Raw genomic sequence first — 21,382 nt, forward strand, 5'->3', positions numbered from 1 at the left:
CATCGTTTCAAGTATCTACATATTTGTGATTCCCAAATATATATTTCCTAATCCTGAATTACATGGTGGTATATTTATTCCAGTAATGTCTGGTGAGCATCTATTTTCCAGATGCATGTGAGACACTAGACATTTCCGCCTGGATCTTATGCCTATATCTTAAAACGTCTTAAAACATCTTAAATCCTACTCTTACCACATCTTTCTCTGAATCTGAAATTGCTCAGACTACCTTTCTTGGTCTTAATGTCACTAATGCATTAACCTTAATGTCACTAATTGCATAAGCACCCCCGTCCCCTCACAAAAAAATGAAATTAACCTCAGAAAATTCTATTTATTTTGCTTTTATGTATGTATGTATTTATGTTTATGTATTTTTGAGAGAGAGAGGGCACGAGCAGGGGAGGGTCAGAGACAGAGAGAGAGGCACAGAATTTGAAGCAGGCTCTAGGCTCTGAGCTGTTGGTGCAGAGCCCGACACAGTACTTGACCTCACAAACTGTGAGATCATGACCTGAGCTGCAGTCGGGCGCTCAACCGATGGAGCCACCCAGGAGCCCCATATTTGTTTTACTTTTAATTCTATCATCGTCATTCTACTTCTGAAATATCTCTTCAAGTATTTCTCTTTCTTCATTCCAATTGTCACTGTTTCAACTCAGGCCCTCACTATCTATCTCTGGGAGAATTAGAATAGACCATTCTCTTCTCACACAGTTGGCGATGTCATCATTCTAACAGACTCATCTAATGATCTTGCTTTTTGTATGATATTTGTTCATTGTCTCCAATTGATAAAGTATAATTTATACCACCTCCTTTGCATGGCAAACTGATCATAGGTAGAGACCTATGTCCAGTCTTCTTCTACTTCACGTGTCTTCTCTCTTAAGACACTGTAGTTCAGAAATACCACACTACATTCAGTGTCCCCCAAATGGTACATTTTCTCACCCTTCTCTGTTTTTGCACACATTTCTTCTTCCTAGACTGTGCTGATCATCCAGCCATCCGCCTGACATTCAGCTACGATTTTACTATATCTGTTGAAGTACTTCCTGATTTCTACAAGCCTAGACCTAGGTGTTCCATTTACAGTTTCCCACTTTTATGTGTATGCACTGGCCTCAAGAAATATCTGCACTATAACGGTCTCTGTATATGTTTCCAAGCGAGGTTGTGGTCTTCTTGTTGTGGCCAGATGTTTTAACTTTGCAGCACAATGCTTAGCATTGGACTGGAAATAAGAAGACTTTGATTACTTACTCAATGAAAGAATAAAAGGGGACGGATGGGGAAAACTGACCCTGATGGTGGAGGTATAGAGTGTGGGTTGGAAAAGAAAGCATAAATTAGGAGGGAAAGATGACTAATCTAATTTTGGAAATTTAGACTGTAGGGTACCGGGGCACTTGGGTGGCTCAGTTGGTTAGGCAACTGACTTCGGATCAGGTCATGATCTCACCGTTCGTTGAGTTCAAGCCCCGTGTCAGCAAGCTAGAGCCTGCTTCAGATTCTGTGTCTTCCCCTCTCTCTCCCCCTCCCCTGCTCATGGTCTGTCTCTCTGTCTCTCAATAATAAACATTAAAAAATTTTTTTTGGACTGCAGTTACAAAGAACTGAACATTTCACCGATGTTGCTGGTCTTGTAATCTAGGGCAAAAATAGTTACTTCATACTGAAACGAAATATAATTCTTGAAAACTCACCATGTGTTTGATAGCAAAAATCCAGCTTCTATTTCTTAGGAACCACAATGATAAAAGTTACTGTGGATGGTGATATCTTGCTTTTTCTTTTAGTCTCTTTCTACTGAAGCTGAACCATAGAGGTGTGTTCTTGAGGATAGACAATGCTACCACCGCAGAGTTTGGAGATAGATTAACGATGGCACCTGAATGCCAAGCTGGGGCACTGGTTTAGCAGCTATCTCTGCTGAAGGCTGGATGTACCCTGCACAGGCCAGTCATTCTTTTCTTCTTTTTTTTTTTAAGGTTTGTTTGTTTGTTTATTTGTTTATTTATAGTTACTGGAGGACTGTTAGACTTTTCTTATAGAAACTGATGAATGGCTTCCTTCTCTTTACGTAATTAGGAAAGGTTATTCAAGTGATTAGTCCTATAAAATAAGAAGTCATGGCTCCAGGCCTTCTTAAATTCTCAATCTTTAGTCATCTAAGTAGCTGGTACAAATTTTAACATTCCACCCCAACAAACGGCCTATTGTGAGAATAATCCCTATCGCTGCAACAGTTGAAATGATGGAAATGATTGTTATTGACAAGATCAAAGTTAGAAATTTGGTGTATCCATTAGAAAGGCATTCATTCTGCTGTATTTCCAACTAATAACAATTTAACCAATTATTTTTTTTTTTTTTTCAAATGACAAGGTGTCTAAAGGTCAGGACTGATAGAAGTGTTTAGCTATGCTATCAGGGACTAAGGGTCTTTTGCCCAAAGCAGGGCTCTATGTGTGAGAGCATGACCTGAGCCGAAACCAAGCTTTGGAAGCTTACCTGACTGAGCCACCAAGGAACCTGGAAGAGTCTTTTTAGAGGAAAGTCAGACAGGAATAAAAAGCCAAAGATGCAAGAATAAACAAAGAAAACATTTTTGAAGCAAGTTACTGGAGGAAATGAAAGAAAGCATGATTGAACACTTAGTCTCAGAAATAAGGAAGTACATTTTTGCAGAGGCAGACAGGTAGAGATGAGTAAAAGACAGATAAATCCGGATGAAAATATTTTTTTAATTCATTTAAGTCATCTCTACACCCAACGTGGGGTGCAAACTCACAATCCTGAGATCAAGAGTTGTGTGCTCTTCTGAGCCAGCCAGGCCCCCAGACATAAAGTTCTTATCTGACATCCTTGAAAGCACTGAAGTGAGAAGCTAGTTAATTTTTTGAGAATAGGCTTGGGCTTGAGGAGACTCACATGCCAGATGCTGTGTTAGACACTCAAAAGAAGCCAGAGGAAAAAAGCAAGACCAAAGAAAGGAATCAGTCCTTACCATGCTTTGTGAACTCTACTTTCTTTGTCTTATCTTATTAGGTAAATGAAAAATAAATAAGATGAAAGTGTGTGTCCAGTGTTGACTATTCCAAATTGATGCCTATGGCCTCTCAGAAAGATAAAAAGTCACCTAGTGTAATATCTTATTCACAGACTGAGTGTCCTCTGTTTCCTCTACATGGAGAAGTCCTGATACAGCAGAATCTTCTGTTGGAGGAATTGAGAACTTTTTTGATGATGCAATACACTGAATGTTTGCATTCCTCAAAATTTGTATGTCGGGGTATTAGGGTATTAAGGTATCAGGAAGTGAGGGGTTTGGGAGATGACTAGGTCATGAGCACAGAGCCCTTATGAATGGGATTAGTGCCCTTACAAGAGACCCAGAGAGCTTGCTTATCCCTTCCACCATGTGAAGTCACAGGAAGAAGGTGTGAACCATGAAACAGTCCCTCACCAGACACCAAATCTGCCCGTGCCTTGATCTTAAAGTCTTCAGCCTCCAAAACTGTTAGAAATTAATAAGTTGTTGGTAAGCCACCCAGTTGATGGTATTTTGCTATAGCAGCCTGAATGGACTAAGACAGATGCCAATCTAAGAGGGCATCAGTCTAGCCCAGGGTGCAACTTCTTCCCCTATACAATAGCAGAAGAGCCCTGGTGGATGATCCTTCAGCTACAATGGAACAGAAAAATTATCTGTCTACCTTGAGTTTAGTGGAGTCGGAAGACATACAACAAGATGTTAATTAGAAGTTGGCAGTAGCCTGGTAACTGCTTATGTATGAAATGAAGGAGGGTAGACTGACTGGAGATCGTCCTGAACTCCAGAGACTTTCAGGGAAAATGATGTAAACCAGATATGGGTTAGGCATGAGGGAGAGACTCTGAGGGGTCATCTTAGACCCTGTCCAATAGCCCCACCCAAAGTAGTGATGGAATCTGAGGACAAAGAAGCTGAACTGCTGGATTGTAACTAATTAGATATGGGATACATTTGTTCTCATCAACAAATTTAGAGGTAACACTAGACCAATAATGGAGAGGTTTCCAAAGAAGGCATGAATATACGCCTATGACAGACATTTTTATATGTCTACCATGCCTAGAGAATATAGAGCCAGCTTGTGACAACGCCAGTCAAATAAAAGCTTTCTCAGTTCCCTTTCTTGTATTATCTCTCCCTTCACTCCAACCTAAGAGGTATCAAAAAGAGCTGCCTCTGACTGGGGGATTAGGTAAGCAAGCAAAAAAGAAGGAGCCAAATACACTCTCTGGCCAAGAGACAGGCAACTTGTCTATAGAAGGTCTTAGCTGGGTGGAGAAAAAGTAGCTGTGACTTTCTATGAAGGTCCATTAAACAGGGTTGGAGATTTTAACATATTGAATGGAGTCTGTGTTTTGTAACAAAGTGATCACTAGATTTTAATTTCTAAGAGTAATCAGAAGAGACATGTAACTTCCTGACTTTTCATTCAAAGAAAGGAGAAGCCTTTTTTCCACTGATACTATTTTGCAGAGGTAGTTGGACACAAATGATTCCTCTTTTGTAAACACTACTGGTTATAGATCCCTCAGTGTGTGAGCACAGCGGGTGATGAGATTAATTTTTCCCTGAAGAACTCAATCTATTGTTTCAAGTTTTAATAATCCCAAGCAGTTTATTTTATGTTATCTAAGATCATTAAAATTTATTTAATTTTAAATAATTAAATTATTAATTTAAATTTAAAATTAAATTTTAATTACATTATTTAAAATTAAATTCTAATTAAATCTAAGATAATTCAAACCTAAGGAATTATTTCATATTATCCTCAAAATATTCTCCTTTTAAAATCAATAGCTCTTTTCTTTGTATACCTTCCAGAACTACACACATACGATTACTCTTTGTTCTATGTAAGTAAATAAAATTATCATACTTGTCATATTCTTTCCAAGCTGAACACCCTACTTCACTCAACAATTGTTTTGCATGATATTGTTTTCTAACCAAGTCGTTATTCTGGGCATTTTTAGTTTTAAGATTTCACAGTCCATTGAAATCATGAACTCAAGTGTATTCTGAATAACTGTAGTTTTCTGAATATGAAGTTGGTTTTAGTCTCTTACTGACAGCTGCTTTCATTTTTCAAGCCATGCAAGATATATTAGACTTTCTTGACTCTTTGTTGTTCTTTCATTTTTATGGGTTTTATTTCTGTTATTTTAACCTTTAATTTCATGATGATTTTGTTGGCTCATTCTATAGGAAAGAGGCCTCAAGTAATTGACATTTGGACAGCGTCAACAATGTTGAATAGGGTAGTGAAACAGAAACATAGCTCTGAACTGAATATTACAAGATGGAAGACAACAATTAATGCTTATAACTAATAGTTGAGGATGATGAACAACTATTTTAAAAACCTGAAAATTTATGGTTTTCCAGTGAAGAACTTGACTAGACCTTGAACACAGCAGGTCAACTAAGACTCAAAATGACAAATCAGTTATTGGTGAGAGGTGTCCTATCCATGGGCTTCAAAGGGGATATCGTTCTCTTGGGTCTTACACAGGAGCATGTCTGAGTTTCCTACAGCATCCAGAGAGGGAGAGAGAGACACCATGACCTCTACCAGGATGCTTCTGCTCTTGCTTTCAATGATTTTGCTGGCCTTGTGTTCTGCTCAGGGCACTGATGATGGTAAGATGGGTAAATGGCGATCAATTAAGGATGAGGTTAAGACTCATGAAAAAGAGTGACGTTGAATTCAACTTTCTCAGAAACTAAATATGTACTTTATATGCAGAGAACAGACAAACTAAAGAGAGAAAACAGCTCTCAGAAAACCTGGGCCTAAGTCCCAAGCCAATGTCTTCATGATGTGACCCTTTGCTGGGTTTAGAAATATGGACTTTCACTTATTAGCTCCGTTTGTGTGAAATAGGTCATCCAAATACATGAAAATTCTGTAATTCATCTAAATATCTCATTTCCTTGACATCAAACACTTGACCACTTAGAAAATATTGAGAATTGGGGTGCCTGGGTGGCTTAGTTGGTAAAATGTCTGACTTTGGCTCTGGTCAGGATCTTGTGGCTTGTGAGTTTAAGTCCCACATTGGGCTCTACTGTTAGCACAGAACCTGCTTCAGATTCTCTGTCTCCCTCTCTCTCTGCTCCTTCCCCACTTGTGTGTTCTCTCTCTCTCTCAAAACTGAAATAAACATTAAAAAAATAAAATTAAATTAAGATATTGAGAATTTATTTGTATTACATTTTCTTTCTTTCCAGCCCTATTAATTCTTGTCTCCATTATATTACTTTAAAAAAATACTTATAGATCTGGTTAGGGAACATTTGGCAGGCATGCATTTATAGTATATCTAGAAATTGCTAGAAATGGATAATTTCAGGCAATGATAGAGGAATTTATACATAATAAAAGGGAAAGGCTCATTCTTTATCTACCTGTGGTGCTTTTAAATAAAGAAGATGAATGGCATATCTTAACAGCACCAAATACCCAGATGTAAAGTAAAAATTCAGATAATTATTAAATGACTGCAAACATCCAGATATTAGCCCTCTTATAAAATAAAGGATTAGAAATTGAAATAAAATTGTATTTTCTTGTTAAATGTTTTGTCATTATATAGAAGCAACCTAAGTCAGAAAAAAAATAGGAATACAAAATGCATGAAATTCTAATGGATCATTTGAGCGTTAAACTTGTTGTCCTCTACTGAGACAAAGTTGCATTCCAAAATTCTAAAATGGTAATTTCCGAGTTTTCTGAAAGGCGGACAATCTTTAATAAGGATCTATAAGAAGATATTTTACAGTCAAATTATTTGAGCTTCAAGCTATATATTTTGTTGTATTTTGGATATTAGGTGGGAAATAACAGTAAAATTCTGAGGAAAGATTTTTATTATATGGTGTATCCTGAAAGTTTAGCTTATGTCTAGTCTCATACATATTTTACCTCATTCATTATTGACTGCCAACAATTTGAAGTAGATATTACTACTCACGGTTTACATTTGAACCATAACTTTGGAGCTTAAATAGTCAGCAGAACTTACATAATTAGACAGTGACAAAGCTTTACTGTAGACGCAGCCTTGTGAGATTTCAAAGTCCACGATCTTTCCACCTCATCCTGTGACCTCTCTTTTGTCTTTTCCTTCATCTGAAATGACTTTGAATTGTCTTAAGTGTGTTGAATATTTTCAAGTCAATATCTTTATTCAACACATAAATTCTTTTGCTCCCCATCTCTTCTTGTTCCGGAAATGATTTGTTTCCTGACTTCTGTCGCTAACACACCCACTTCCCAAAGGCAGCCTTAAGGTCCAGTAAAGTGCAGTGCTCTGTTGCTCTGAGTATTGCATAAAACATTTATCAAAATGTTGAGTAACTTAACTGGTAAAATATAGCTTAAAAAATTGGTAAAGGGAGGATGCCCCAGAATACCACCAAAATAATGTCATTAAGGCAAAGATGAGTGTATTCTTACTTTGGTAAGGGAGAGTGCTTCTGAGAGGAAAGGCTCAAGTTGGGATCTTTAAAAATAAGGTTTTAGGGTCTGGCTCAAGGAGGGCTTTGTGAGGAATGAGTAAGGCTCATGATTTAAGAGTTTAGGAGGCACGTGTACTGAGGTGCTGTGAAAAGAGTCTTAGAGACTAAGCAGTTGATGCCATTAAAAAGTTGAACAGATTGGGGCACCTGGGTGGCTCAGTCGGCTAAGCGTCCGATTTCGGCTCAGGTCACGATCTCACTGTCCGTGGGTTCGAGCCCCGCGTCGGGCTCTGTGCTGATGGCTCAGAGCCTGGAGCCTATTTCAGATTCTGTGTCTCCCTCTCTCTGCCCCTCCCCTGTTCATGCTCTGTCTCTCTCTGTCTCAAAAATAAATAAATGTTAAAAAAAAAAATTAAAAAAAAAATTTTTTTTTTTTAATTAAAAAAAAAAAAGTTGAACAGATTAATGTTAGTTTAAATGAGTTTGGGGCAAGTTCCTGAAATAAATAATAAATATTGGAAAGATTTATCTTTCTGGGCAAGAGTTTTTAAAATAGTAAAGTCATGTTACTGTGGACAGTGAACTATATGGCTGTAGATGGTGTCAGTTCTCAAAATTTGTGTGTGTGTGTGTGTGTGTGTGTGCAAAAAGGCGATTTTATTAAAGCACAGGGACAGGACCCATAGAAAGAGCTGCCCTGGGACAATGAGGAGAGAGTGGTTATATATACTATGGAGTTGGGGAGGTAAGGTCCAGGGGACGTTTCCAAAAATATTTTCATTTGTTAAACAAGACTCACCGGATCCTGGAGTCCTAGCTAATTGTCAAGCTAAGGTTGTTTTTCCTTCTAGCAAAGCATTAGCATTAAGACGGTAGGGAGTTCCTGGAGAAACGTTTTACTCTGTCAGCCTCAAGTATCAAATTTTTTCTGTTGCAAAATGTCATATAACCTCTGGTCTACAATCATTGTGTCTCTTCCTTTCACTACAAATAAGGCAAATTAGTAAAAACATATGACTCTGCTTCAGAACCAGTGGTTAGGACTAGGGTTCCAGTTTGGGAAATGTTGGTCCCTTGCATCCATATTTATTATTATTATTAATATTTTGAGTTCTCTTAGGCATTTTCTTAACTTCCTATACTAAACTTACTTGACTTTCTACAAATGTATAGCTGGAGTCTTAGCACATCATATTTTAAATTTATCTTCTTTATCTTCTTTTTTTTTTCCTTTTAAATCCTAGGGACCGTTTCGGAAAGATTCTTTGAAGACCTAGGTAAACCCTTGTTCAAGCATATGTTCCTTTCTTTTTTGCTTCACAACCTATCATGTTTTCTCTCTGCTTAGTGTTTTGCTTCTTGAAAAGCTCTCAAAATTGAATCTAAAGAGACACAAAAAGAGTCAACAAGCCCATAAATTTCAGTGGTCCTCAGTCGTATTGTTAGTTAGGGCCTCCTTCCTTTTCACATTGCAATCTCTTGTGCCAGAGCTCTAAATAGTGCTGCACATTCACGGAACTGGACACCCTACTCATTTGTAATTTTTCTTTTTTTAAATCCCTCTACCACCAATGGCTAATGATTGAATAACATAAATGCCTTACATTTGTAAGGGAATTATCTCCATCGACATTGAACTAATTTAAATCATAAAGCTACCATGTGATTTAACAAAGTGCTGTCGCTGGTCCATCTGTGAGCTCACCATTGCACCTTATTTATGTGACATTTATTTATGTGACATTTATGTGACATTTGAAACCGCTGTTAGTTGTACACACGTCAATTGAAAAACTTGAAGTCAAGTCCAAGGTGGGTGGGAGTGTGTGTGTAGGAAGGAGAATTAAGAAAGGACCAGAGTACAGGAGGGAGCTAAGGAATTGTAAGTCGTGCCACCAAAGAAGTGACAACATTGAGCAAATGTCAACGCAAAATTTTGTGGCTTAATGAAAACATTTACAAGTTTAATGATTTTTCTCCGGTTTCTAGGTTCTCAATGATCCTTCCCTTCATGTTATGATGTCGTTTCATACCTCATTTTTTTTGTTCTTTCTTTGAAGAAGCCTATCGAGAGGAAGATGAAATGCCCCAAGTATCAGGTGAATGATTTCAAATTCAATCAACTTATTGAGAATTTTTCTAAATCGATTCTAGGAACCCCTGGGTGATAAAAATAATCCAACATTTCTGTGATTTTTACTTTAAAAAAAATCATGCTTACCCTTTAAAATTTCCTTTTTCAACCATTGTACTCTATAGTTTAACCTTGTTAGTTCCACACTGCAGGAGGAGCATAAAAGACCAAAAGAAAAAAAATGGGTGGGAGAAAATGATTTGCTTTAAGAGTTCTCTCAATTCTAGACAATGTGGTCACTGCTTTCCTTCTGATTTTTTCTTGCTTCAGATACCTGACCTTGGTTGTCTTTGTAAGGGCATGCCTATTTGAGGATTCCTCAAAGAAGTGCTTTAATTATCCACATGCCCTACCCCAACATTGATTCAATAAAATCCACTACTTAACAAGAACCATGGCAGGATCCTGTATTTGGTACCAAGGATGCAAAAGCAAATGAAACATTGTTCCTGTCTTTAAGGAACACAGGATCTAATGGAACAGTTCACTTGGACGGAACAGTGATCACTATCAGAAAAGTAGCAAAGTAAGGCCTTAGGAAAGCTGAGAACAGGGGAGAGAAGGGGGAGTCTCATACAGGAGATACCTTGTGTCGTGGACCCTGGAGACTGGAGGAGTGGGGGAAAGCGGAATGAAATGCAAAGCTAAATCTATGCATATGTTATTTTTAATAATCTAGGAACACCAAATAATCAGTAAGGTTGAAGTGAATATAGGAATATAGCGCTGGAGATGTGGGTTAGCTTCATTTTGTGAATGGTGTTATAAATGGCGAACGTAATTTATAATTTTTTCTATGGGCAACGAAGAGATTTTTGAACTAGAAAGTGACACAGCAAGTTCTTAGTGGATCTGACAACACTGAGAAGTACACAGCCTGAGAGCACAGACTGTGTGTTTTAAGCCTGGAATTCTAGCACTTGACAGAGGGGCAATATAGTATATGGGCATGCAAGAAAATGTATGTTGAAACCTGAAGAGAATGGTTATAAGAATGACAGCCAGGAGATTATGAAGAACGGATTGAAAGGTGATTCAAGAGATGGTGAGGGATTACTTAAAAATACAATCTTAAAAAGTGGGGGGGAGAGGGGGCGGGGCAGAGCTGGCTGGCTCATTTGGTAAAGCATGCTACTCTTGATCTCAGTGTTGTGAGTTTGAGCCCCATGTAGGGTGTGGAGATTACTTAAAAATAAAATCTTTAAAAAAGAGAGAGAGAAATGAGGAGGGCTTGGACTCAACTATAGGTACTAGAAATTTGCAAAAGGAAACAATATAGGGTGGGCCTCATTTCTACTTTCTGTTTGCCATAGACTTAACAATTTGTAGACGGTAATTGAAGAAAGGGGAGAGTGGTGTTCCATGATTGCTATGCTACTGGGGTGAGCAGCATTGCTGATAATTTCCCCTCGTCCAATAGATTCATGCCAAAATATCATGCTTATTTGGAAGCAAACACAGTGAATCTGTCTGATTTTTCTCAGACGTCATGAGATATCTGGGAATTATAGATGACTGAATGTATATCATGGCAAGTTCAGAATAGATGGCAATACAGATGAAGCAGAAGCATTAAAAGAGGGGAGAGTAAGTGGCAAATGGGCCAACAAGAGCTGCTAAGTACATGGACTCTGACGAAGCCAGGATCTCTCTGTCCCTTCTTGTCTGGGGACAAGGCCCTGGCCAGGACCTAGTCCCACTGAAACCACTAATATTTACTTCTAACTACCGTTAGGCTCTCGTAGATCCCAAACTCCCCTCATTTAAGTTTGTGGCTAACATTTCTCTTGACTTGCTCCTTCCTGAATCTGTGTTCTCCTGCCTAAGCAGATAGTTAATTATTTGAAGGAACCACAGAAGAAACACAAGTCAAACCCCAAGGAGAAAATGGAGATCAGAGTGGCAAGATGGGCAAAAACAGAAAGAAAGGCCATGGTCATCAGCACAGGCCATACAACCAGGGAAGCCCATATAGCAGAGGTGGCCTAGGTGGCCCGGGTGGCCCCGGTGGCCCAAGTGACCAAAGTGGCCCAGGTGGCCCAGGTGGCTGAAGAAACCGAGATCGCCAGGGTAGCCATGGTAGCCGTGATGGCCCTCGTGGCCAGAGAGGCAAGCGTGGAAGGGATAACCAGCGTGGTCAGAGTGGTGGCCAATGACAAGGAAAACCAAATAAAGAGGCCCTCCCGTGATCCCTAAGTATCAGTTGTATTCTTCTTCCCTTATCTAGTGAATTTCTCTTTTTAAATTTCCTAATTCTCTCTTCTTGTTTATGTTCCTTTCTCTCATTTAAATCTTGACTTTAATCCCTCTTAAACTTCTTATCTTTGTCTCAATTCTCCTTGCCTCAATCCTACCCATAGAAAAGTCTCCCCCATTCTCATAAGAGCAGGTATTACTTTCATCCTGAGCTTTTCTTTTTCTTTCTTTCTTTCGACTCTGTCTTTCTTATATTAACCTACAACATCCCTAAGATTTACCTTCCCTCTCCTCTTCCTCTTCTCTCCTCTCTTCCCTTCTCCTTACTGTCTCCTGGCCTCTACCCTTCATGTCCTCCTCCTTCCTCTCTCTCTCTCTTTACATGATTTCTTGTAATGAGACTCCCCACTAGTAGAAATATCAGCATAGATAATGTCCAAGCCAACTTAATACTTCTGTCTAAAATTCTTCTCTTTCTTTTAGAAGTTGATAGCGATCAACTGGTGACCATGGACTTTTCAGTGGCGTATACTTGGCCTTTCCTTTCTCCAACTTCAAATCATCAGTGAAGTCATCAGCATTAAAGCCCTGGCTCTTGTTTTCCTTCTAGGGTCACGGTTCTGAGTCAGGGGACAAGAAGGACAGGTTTGGAAATACAAAGCCCTGACCGGACTCCAAATGTTCTGTGTCATGCAGCTTTATAGGTAGCTCTGATTTTAATAATTTTGTGACGACTTAACTACCACCCATATTACAAAGCAAAAAATTTTATTCTTAAGACCAGTAATGGAGTTTGCCACGTTCAGATTACCAATATACATACCCTTTTCTCAACCAAAACACAGAGAGAATTACCTTGTAAACTCCCTTGATTTCTGGAAGTCCTTTAATGCATGTGTGCCATATTATGGCTCAAATGTTGGTGAGGATATGAAGAAAAGGGAATGCTCATGCACCATTGATGGGAGTGCAAAATGGTGCAGCCACTATGAAAAACAGCATAGAGGGAGAGGCTGGGTGGCTCTGTCGGTTAAGTGTCTGACTTCAGCTCAGGTCATGATCTCACATTTTGTGAGTTCGAGCCCCACATCAGGGTCTGTGCTGACAGCCTGGAGCCTGGAGCCTGCTTCAGATTCTGTGTCTCCCTCTCTCTTTCTGAGCCACCCCCGCTCACATTCTGTCTCTCTCTCTCAAAAATAAACATTAAAAAAACAAAACAAAACAAAACCCAGCATAGAGGTTCCTCAAAAAATTAAAAATAGAACTACGATATAATCCAACAATTCCACTTCTGGGTATTTATCCAAAGAAAATGAAAATACTATTTTGAAAACATACATGTACTCCTATGTTCATTGCAGTGTTATTTACAGTGGCCAAGATAAGGAAGCAAATGAATGGATAGAGAAGATATGGTATATGGATACAATGGAATATTATTCAGAGATAAAGAAAGAGGGAAACTTTGCCATTTGTGACAACACAGATGGACTTAGACAGTATTATGCTAAATGAAATAAGTCTGACAGAACAAATACCATATGATTTCACTTATAGGTGGAATCTAAGAAACAAAACAAATGAACAAACGAAACAAAACAGAAACAGACTCATAGATACAGAAAACTATCCAGTAGTTGCCAGAGGGGGGTGGGGAGAGGAGGGGCAAAATAGGATTAAAAACCAGATTAAAAAGGTACAAACATACATTTATAAAATAAATAAAATACAGGGATATAATGTACACAGAAGGAATACAGTTAATAATATGTAACAATTTTGTATACTGATAGATGGTAGCTAGATTTACCAGGGTAATCACTTCATGATGTATATAAATGTTGAATCACCATGTTGTACACTTGAGACTAATATAATATTGTGTGTCAACTACACTTCAATGTTTTAAAGTTTATTTATTTATTTAGGGAGAGAGAGAAGCCCAAGCAGGCTGTCACTGTCAGCACAGAGCCCAATGTGGGGCTCGAACTCACGAACTGTGAAATCATGACCTAAGCCAAAATCAAGAGTCAGACAAACACTTAACTGGCTGAGCCGCCCAGGTGCCTCGACACCTCAATTTTTTTTTAAATGGGGAGAAAAGCGACAGAAAAAATAAAAATAAATAAAGAGGTAGGGGAAATTTGGACACACACATGTACACAGGGAGAATGCCATGTGAAGATAAAGGCAGAGGTCGGGGTGATGTAGCAGAAGCTAGGGAACACCAAAGATTACCCGCAAACCACCGGAAGCTAAGAGAGACGCCTGGAACAGATTGTCCTCAGAGCCCTCAGATGGAACCGACATCTTGTTCTTGGACTTCCAGTCTCCAGAAGTGTGAGGAAATAGATTTGTGTTTTTTAAGCCCCTCCGTTTGTAGTATGTTGTTACAGCAACCTCAACAAACTAATACAGCATGAAAATTTACCTACCAGATTTCTTAAATGAATGAACCCACTTACATTAATTACAACACACTTCTTCCATCCACCCCGAAGCCCCTGAGTGGAGATCGACAGAAAGAGCTTTTACATGAAAGCATCTCTCAGTTGGGCTTCATGTAGACAGTTTAGGAACTGTCTAAAAGATCTTGTTTCTCTGAGTGTCCACATTTGAGTGTACCTACGGGGACCCACGTATGTAAATGCACGTGGGCTCAAAAGGCAGACTATAAAATTTGGGTGAGGATAAAAATGAAGATTCTAGTGGGAATTTCTATCAAGAATATATAAGTCATTTGCTTTTAGTATTAGTATTAATGAAGAATTTACAGACACGGAGTAAAAGAACAGACACAAAGTAAACATGTTTAATTCTGGGTATGCCCACATGCCCTGCCAAGTTCAGTTCTGAAATCAGACTTTGAACTGACCTTCTCCTTGGAAGCAGAATTAATCTCTGGTTGTGCCGGTGTTCTCAGTACCCTGATAGACTTGTCATACAATTTCTGAAGGAATGGGATCATTCTACAGATGGGGTTGGGTACATTTCACAAGGCAAAATGTATGAAGGTATATAAGCCTGAGGGTGGAAGCATTTGAAAGTGACCTGGATGAGGATTTAAGAATAAAGTAGGAGCTTTCTTTTTACTACTCCAGCAAGGTAGGAATCCCAGCTGTGATCTTTTCCAATGTTCCATTCCTTACTGAAAGCATAGGGGGAAAAAAACCATAAAAAATAAAAATGAACAGGCCTCATAATAACACTAGTCATTAAAGATAACTGACAGTAACTTATTAGATAATGGGTTACTATCATTTCAATCTAAATACTGGCCAGCAAAGCTCATGGTCTTATATCCAAATCAATAGGTTTGCATAACTTAAAATGACTAAACAGGTGAGGACATTCACAAATAACCCATTAAATGCCCTGCTTTGTTTTCAGAAACAGATACCAAAACGGGGCTCTCCTAGTTACTCACATGCCCAGCAATGTTATCTTCAGTTCAGAGCTCTCTTCCCCATTTTTTCTCTCCCAACATTGTCCAGAAGAGCTGTTTCCCAGCCCACTGGGAGGAACTTCCAGCCTGCTGACATTAAAATAAATCTCTTCATAAGGAGGTACCCTTCCTCCTAAAACAAAATTTTACGTAAAAATTTATACCCCAGACTGAGGTATTTGCAAAGAGAATGATCACGCTACTCCCACTCTCCAAAAATTTCTTTGTTGCCCATAGGATCGATCAGTTTGTCCCTGGCAACATTCTTCACAATCTGGAAATTCACATCTCCAGCTTTCCCTTCCTGTGTTCTCTTCAATCTTACTGGATTGTTCAGCGTCCCGGGACCATCGAAAATACTACATTACATGCATAGCTTTAGCCACACATGTCCCTTCACCTTCTTCCCTGCCTCCGCTCTCCAAAGTCCAGATCACATAGCATCTCCTGCAGGAAGCCCTCCTTTCTCCACTGCTCTCAACTTCGATAGTTCTTTTGCCACTTTGCTGACAGTGGCCATCATTTTGTGCAAGCTAAATCTTCCATTAGATCTCGCATTCTTTGAGGACAGGAACAGTGTTTCACGTACCTTCATATCCTCAGTGCCAAGAATAGCACCACTTGAGGACATTGAAGAAGACAATGCAGAAGTTGTTGTTTTGCATGTGTTTGGCCTTGGGGGCTTAATCATGTGATTCTAACTGAACAGGAAACACTCCCTAAAGATGAAGTTCTTCTGCCCTACTTAGAGTTCTAGGCAACAAATTCAAGCAGTTTAAAAATAGCTTTTTTTTTTTTTCCAGCCACGCTTAAATGCCAGTCACAGAGAGGACTCTACAGCCCAGTCATATTTTAAGGATAGGCGTGGGTACTTGTCTGTAAACTTTAGTTACATGTTTTAAATTTTACCGCACAGGGGTTAAATACCAAATCACCTTGTTCTTTTCTAGATACTTGGAAATCCTGATTACATTTGGGGAAGAATTTTCCCCGTACGCAGTGAGAACGGGCCTGAACTGAGACTCACAATTAGTTACCTGTACAATATTTTGTCTTTTAAAATGGAGTTATACGGTTGGTTCCAAAGCAGGCAGAGAAACTGCAGTCTCCACTAGCATCTGCCCAGTGAGCCAAGAATCAGACTGATCCAAAACCCGATCATGCACACCTCACTATGCAAGAGCTGCTTTGCGAAGAAACCAAATGTATGTGTGTTTCTACCTCTTTGGCACCGAATTGGTACGTGTGTTTGAAGGATGGAAGACAAAAGCTTACAGCTCCATCTTCTCTGCCCTCGGAGAAGCCCTCCTGGCCCTCATCACCAGAAAATGTAGGCCTGTGCAAAGTTCGTCTCTCTCTTCCTCTTGATCAGGAGGAACTCTCAGCTGTTGAACCCCACACTGTCTGCAGTGGTGCTAATTCCAGACAGGCCGACAGATGAGAGGCTCAGCAGCTTGGCAGCCCCACATCCCTGACCTCACTTACTCTTAGCCGCAGCTTCTGAACCAGCACCATTTCAAAGGGGCACTGACACAGCAGCCAAGTTCACTGGGGCCGGGCTGCCCTGGTGGGGGTGGCTGGCTCTGGGGCCAGAACTGGGACTGGGTTTGGGAGCCTCATCACTGGGTATGCCAGGAACCCCTCTCTGAAGCAACAGCTCTTCTCCTATGCTCTTCCAGGCTTTGCCCTCCCAGAACCGCTGGGGCTCTTTTGCCTGATGCTGGCCTTTCGCATCCTCTTGGTCATGTGAAGGAGCTGTCTCCGCCTCCCATAGGTCTTTTTCCTGTGTCTCTTCTGCCCTGGATGTGCCTTTTTCTATGCCTCCCCAAGCTGCCTAGGGAAAGTGGTTGGCTCAGGGTTTGACAGAGAGAAGACAAATAAATACTGCGTTAATAAGAAGACAAAGACAAAACAAAACAAAGCTTGCTGATATCCACTCGATGAGACATTCTATCTACCCAAAACTTAAGAAACTTCAGGACTGTGTTCTGATAGGAGCTAAGCACATCCATCTCAATTCTGTTCTTGAGAACAAAGTAGATGACCACGGGGTGGGTATGCAGACCCAATGGAGCCACAGAAGGATTTGTCCCCCGGGGCTTCCACTCTCACTGAAAGATCATGATGGCATATTAGTTGCTCTGATCTGACCGTCTGGTCTTATCTCATATTTAACAACTCTCAAAAAATGTAATTACCTCTTTCCCTAGGTCCCAATTACTCTGTCAATTGAATGCAATTCCTTTTGGGGAGGATTGAAACTGGGAAGGCATGTACCATGAAACTTGGCAACGTCATTCCCCAGTGGGACCCAGGCTCTTCTTCAGTCAATGAAGTGAAGTGACTAAGAGTTGGAAGCTTGAGAAGGAATAATGTTTTTCCATTACAGTAACTTCTTAGCATTCATTTTTTTTTCTTACATAATCCAAGAAGCACCTTACTTGATTGTCTATCTCTCTGAATCCTAGGAATATCACTTTTCTTAATGCTGACCACAGATTCCTGCAGATCAATACATGATGATTAGCACTCTGGCTGGCCTTGCTGCTCAATATGGTGAGGCTAGTTCAGTGTTACAACAGGCAATTCCGATGTATTCATGGGTACATGGAACCCGGGTTCCTGGCAGCCTCTCCCATCAGCCAATTCTGGCCTGCGGAGGACATCCCATCATTGAGTCCTCAGTAATGCCAGTGTTCCCTCACCAGCACATTCATGTTGCCTCAGGAAGAAAATACCCGCAGGGATCTTCTGGAGAACATAGTGAGGCGGTGGTTTCTTGGGTCTTACGTAGTTAACCCTTTCTGACGTTACCATCTCCCTGAACTTTCCGATCCTTCTTAATACCATGTCAATGGCATTGCAGCAACTCTACCTTATACATGAGGCCAGCATTGTGTACAAGTTTCATGGAGCTTTCCCAACAGAATTTTAGGGCTGGATTTATGTGCCCTTGCCAGAATCCGAACCCTAAATCATTATGGAGGGTGCCCAGGTCAACAAATTCTCCATACCCAGACGGCATAAAGAGAACCTTTTGATCCATCACTCTCAAGACCCGTGTCCAGTATGTTCTATTATTTCTGCTGATAATGTTAACAACATGTGCTAGTATTAGCTTGAAGCTATATTCTTTTGGAACTTACCTTATTAGGTAAGTTTGCACTTACCTTATTAGGCTGTGTTGAAACTTTGTCCTGAAGTAATGAGGAGTGGCAGGGCATTTCTTGAGCAGAATAAATGTTAACTTGGCTCAAATGGAGTCAATTGAACAGTTTTCAGGAGTGGGGACGCTCTCCTGCTCTTGTAAGTGGTAAGGGTTTGCCCTTGCTGGCCCCGAGGGTTCCAGGAAATCTGGATGTTTCATATTTTTAGGTTCATCTACCTAAAGAGCCCGATCTTGGGTCTGAGGGTTCCACCTTTTAACGTCAGAGATAATGATTTTAACATCGTTGCCCCAGCAATTACTACCCCTCTCCTATACTATTATTCCTTTCTCTATTGAATCATTTCAATTTGCAGGCACACACTGTATCATCCAACTTGAAAACAAAACCAGTGAAAACACGAAAATTTTGTCTTGCTCCCATGTTCTGTTCTCTACTCTCCTTAATAACAAAACTTACTAAAATGTTATACATTCACCATCTGTCTGCTCTCTCATATTGTATTCCCTCCTAAACCTTTTCCACAGAACCTAGCTTCTGTCCCTACGCTTCACTAATATCGCTCTTGCCATTGGATCATCAATTGCATCCATCTTGCCAAAACCAATGGTGACTTTGTTTTCCCAATTTTACTGTTTTTCTCAACATCATTTGAAAGCTGACCTCTCCCTCCTCCTAACACAATGACATCTCTTGCTCCCGTTCTACCAGACATTCTGTCCTTTTTTTCGCATCTTCCTCGGAGCTCTTTCTTGTCTTCTTCTGCTGGTCCTTTCTCTGTAACTTAACCTCCAACGATTTGAATATCTCAGGGTTTAGATCTGGTGTCACTTCTCTATAACTTTTTTAGGTAATCCCATTTATATGTTGATGATGTCCAAATATTTATCTGTTATTTCAATCCTTAGGTACAGATTCATATATTCAGCTATCTATTTGACATTTTCACTTGGTTATTTCATAGACCTCTAAAATGTTAAATGTTAAAAAAAACAGTTTTTTAATTTTTGCCCTCCCACCCCTTATTAACATTTGCCACTCCATTTTAGGTGGCAGTGTCGCCTCAAATGCTAATGTAAAAAAAATCTAAAAGTTTTCGGAATCTTCTTTTTCTTCAATTCCTTCCCTTCATCTAGCCAGGTAATAAGACTGATCTGCTTTACCCGTACAACATATAGAATTCATCCATTTAAAAAGGTCCTAACTCAGGGCACCTGGCTGGCTCAGTCAGTGCACCCTGTGACTCTTGATCTTGGGGTTGTGAGTTAGAGTCCCATATGGGGTGTAGAGATTACTTAGAAAAATAAAAATATTTAAATTTTAAAAAGTCTTGAGGTGCCTGGGTGGCTCAGTGGGTTAAGCGCCTGACTCTTGATTTTGGCTCAGGTCATGATCTCACGGTCGTGGGATCGAGTCCCACATCTAGCTCCAAGCTGAGCCTGGAGCCTGCCTAACATTCTCTCTCCTTCTCTCTCTGCCCCTCCCCCACTTGTGCACAAGCTCTCTCTCTCTCTCAAAAAAAAAAAAAAAATTAAAATTAAAGGAAAGTAAGTGTGTGTCTCTTAAAAAAAGAGTCTTAAGTCTATTACCACCATCCAAATCTGAGCCATTATGATTTCTCACAGGGACCGCTTACTATACTATAACTTAGTAGTTGGTCCCCTTAATTGTACTCCTCCCCATCCAACACATACCATATCTATTCTTATAACCAAAGTAAGCTGAAGTCTACATATAAGTGAAATTATATTACATATAGTTTCAATTCCTTCGATGTCTTCCCATTACACTTAAAAAAATGTTTTTTAACGTTTATTCATTTTTTGATAGAGAGAGACAGAGCGTGAGTGGGTGAGGGGCAGGGAGAGAGGGAGACACAGAATCCGAAGCAGGCTCCAGGCCTTAAGCCATCAGCACAGAGCCCGACGCGGGGCTCCAACTCACGGACCATGAGATCATGACCTGAGCCGAAGTCAGAAGACTGAGCCACCCAGGTGCCCCTTCCCATTATACTTAAATCTAAATTCCCTCTGATGACCTACATGGCTTTTTACAATCCTGCCAGTCACCCCTTGCTCTGGTCCTACTCTGCTCTTACTTCTTCAAACACTTGCTCCTCAGGGTACTGGCACTCACCAGGATATTATTGGTCCAAGATGGTGCATGACTGGGTTATAATTGTGACTCAAGTTTCGGCTTGAAATCTCAGTGTCTCAGGTAGGTCTAGTCTGACTACACTATGTAAAGCAATTCCTCTCCTCCAGTTATTCTCAGTTGCATCAGTCATGACTTATAACCCTGAGTTTGTTTACTTGATCGTTATCAGTCTTCCATAATGTTTTCCATGACTATGCATTACGTGAGAGCATGGACTTTATCACATTTCATCTGTATTTATAGCACCCAGGGTCATGCTTAACACGCGGATGTTCAACGTGTGAGTGTGTATGTACTTATTAAATAAGAAATAAAAACAAGAAGGAAGGGGAACCAGGGTGGCTCGGCCACTTAAACGACCGATTTTGGCTCAGGTCATGATCTCACGGTTTGAGAATTTGAGCCCCGCGTGGGGCTCTGTGCTGACAGCTCAGAGCCTGGAGCCTGCTTCCAATTCTGTGTCTCCCTCTCTCTCTGCCCCCCCAAAATGAATAAACAAACAAACAAACAAACAAACAAAAAGAAGTAATTTGTTTGCACTTTCTGTAACCAGTTGGCTACGTTCGTTCTCTTAGAGTAAGCCTAAAAAACTCTACTCCAAACACCAGGAGTAAAAGAAGTAGTACAGATGCTTCTTCCAACTCAGAGTTATTATCATTTTTGCATGATTTCTCCGAATTAATATAATCTCAGAAGCTAAACCACTTGTTTTGGCTACATCATTTTCATCCTCAATACGCCAGTAAGTGGAAGTA

At 40.0% G+C, this 21,382-nt stretch overlaps 1 pseudogene; it reads left to right on the forward strand.

Annotated features, from left to right (window-relative positions):
- Positions 1-16,631: 16,631 nt before the first annotated feature.
- On the forward strand, positions 16,632-17,053 carry LOC122240074 (annotated as a pseudogene).
- The last annotated feature ends 4,329 nt before the right edge of the window (positions 17,054-21,382 follow it).

Source organism: Panthera tigris, chromosome B4, assembly GCF_018350195.1.
Source record: "Panthera tigris isolate Pti1 chromosome B4, P.tigris_Pti1_mat1.1, whole genome shotgun sequence".
NCBI lineage: Eukaryota > Metazoa > Chordata > Mammalia > Carnivora > Felidae > Panthera > Panthera tigris.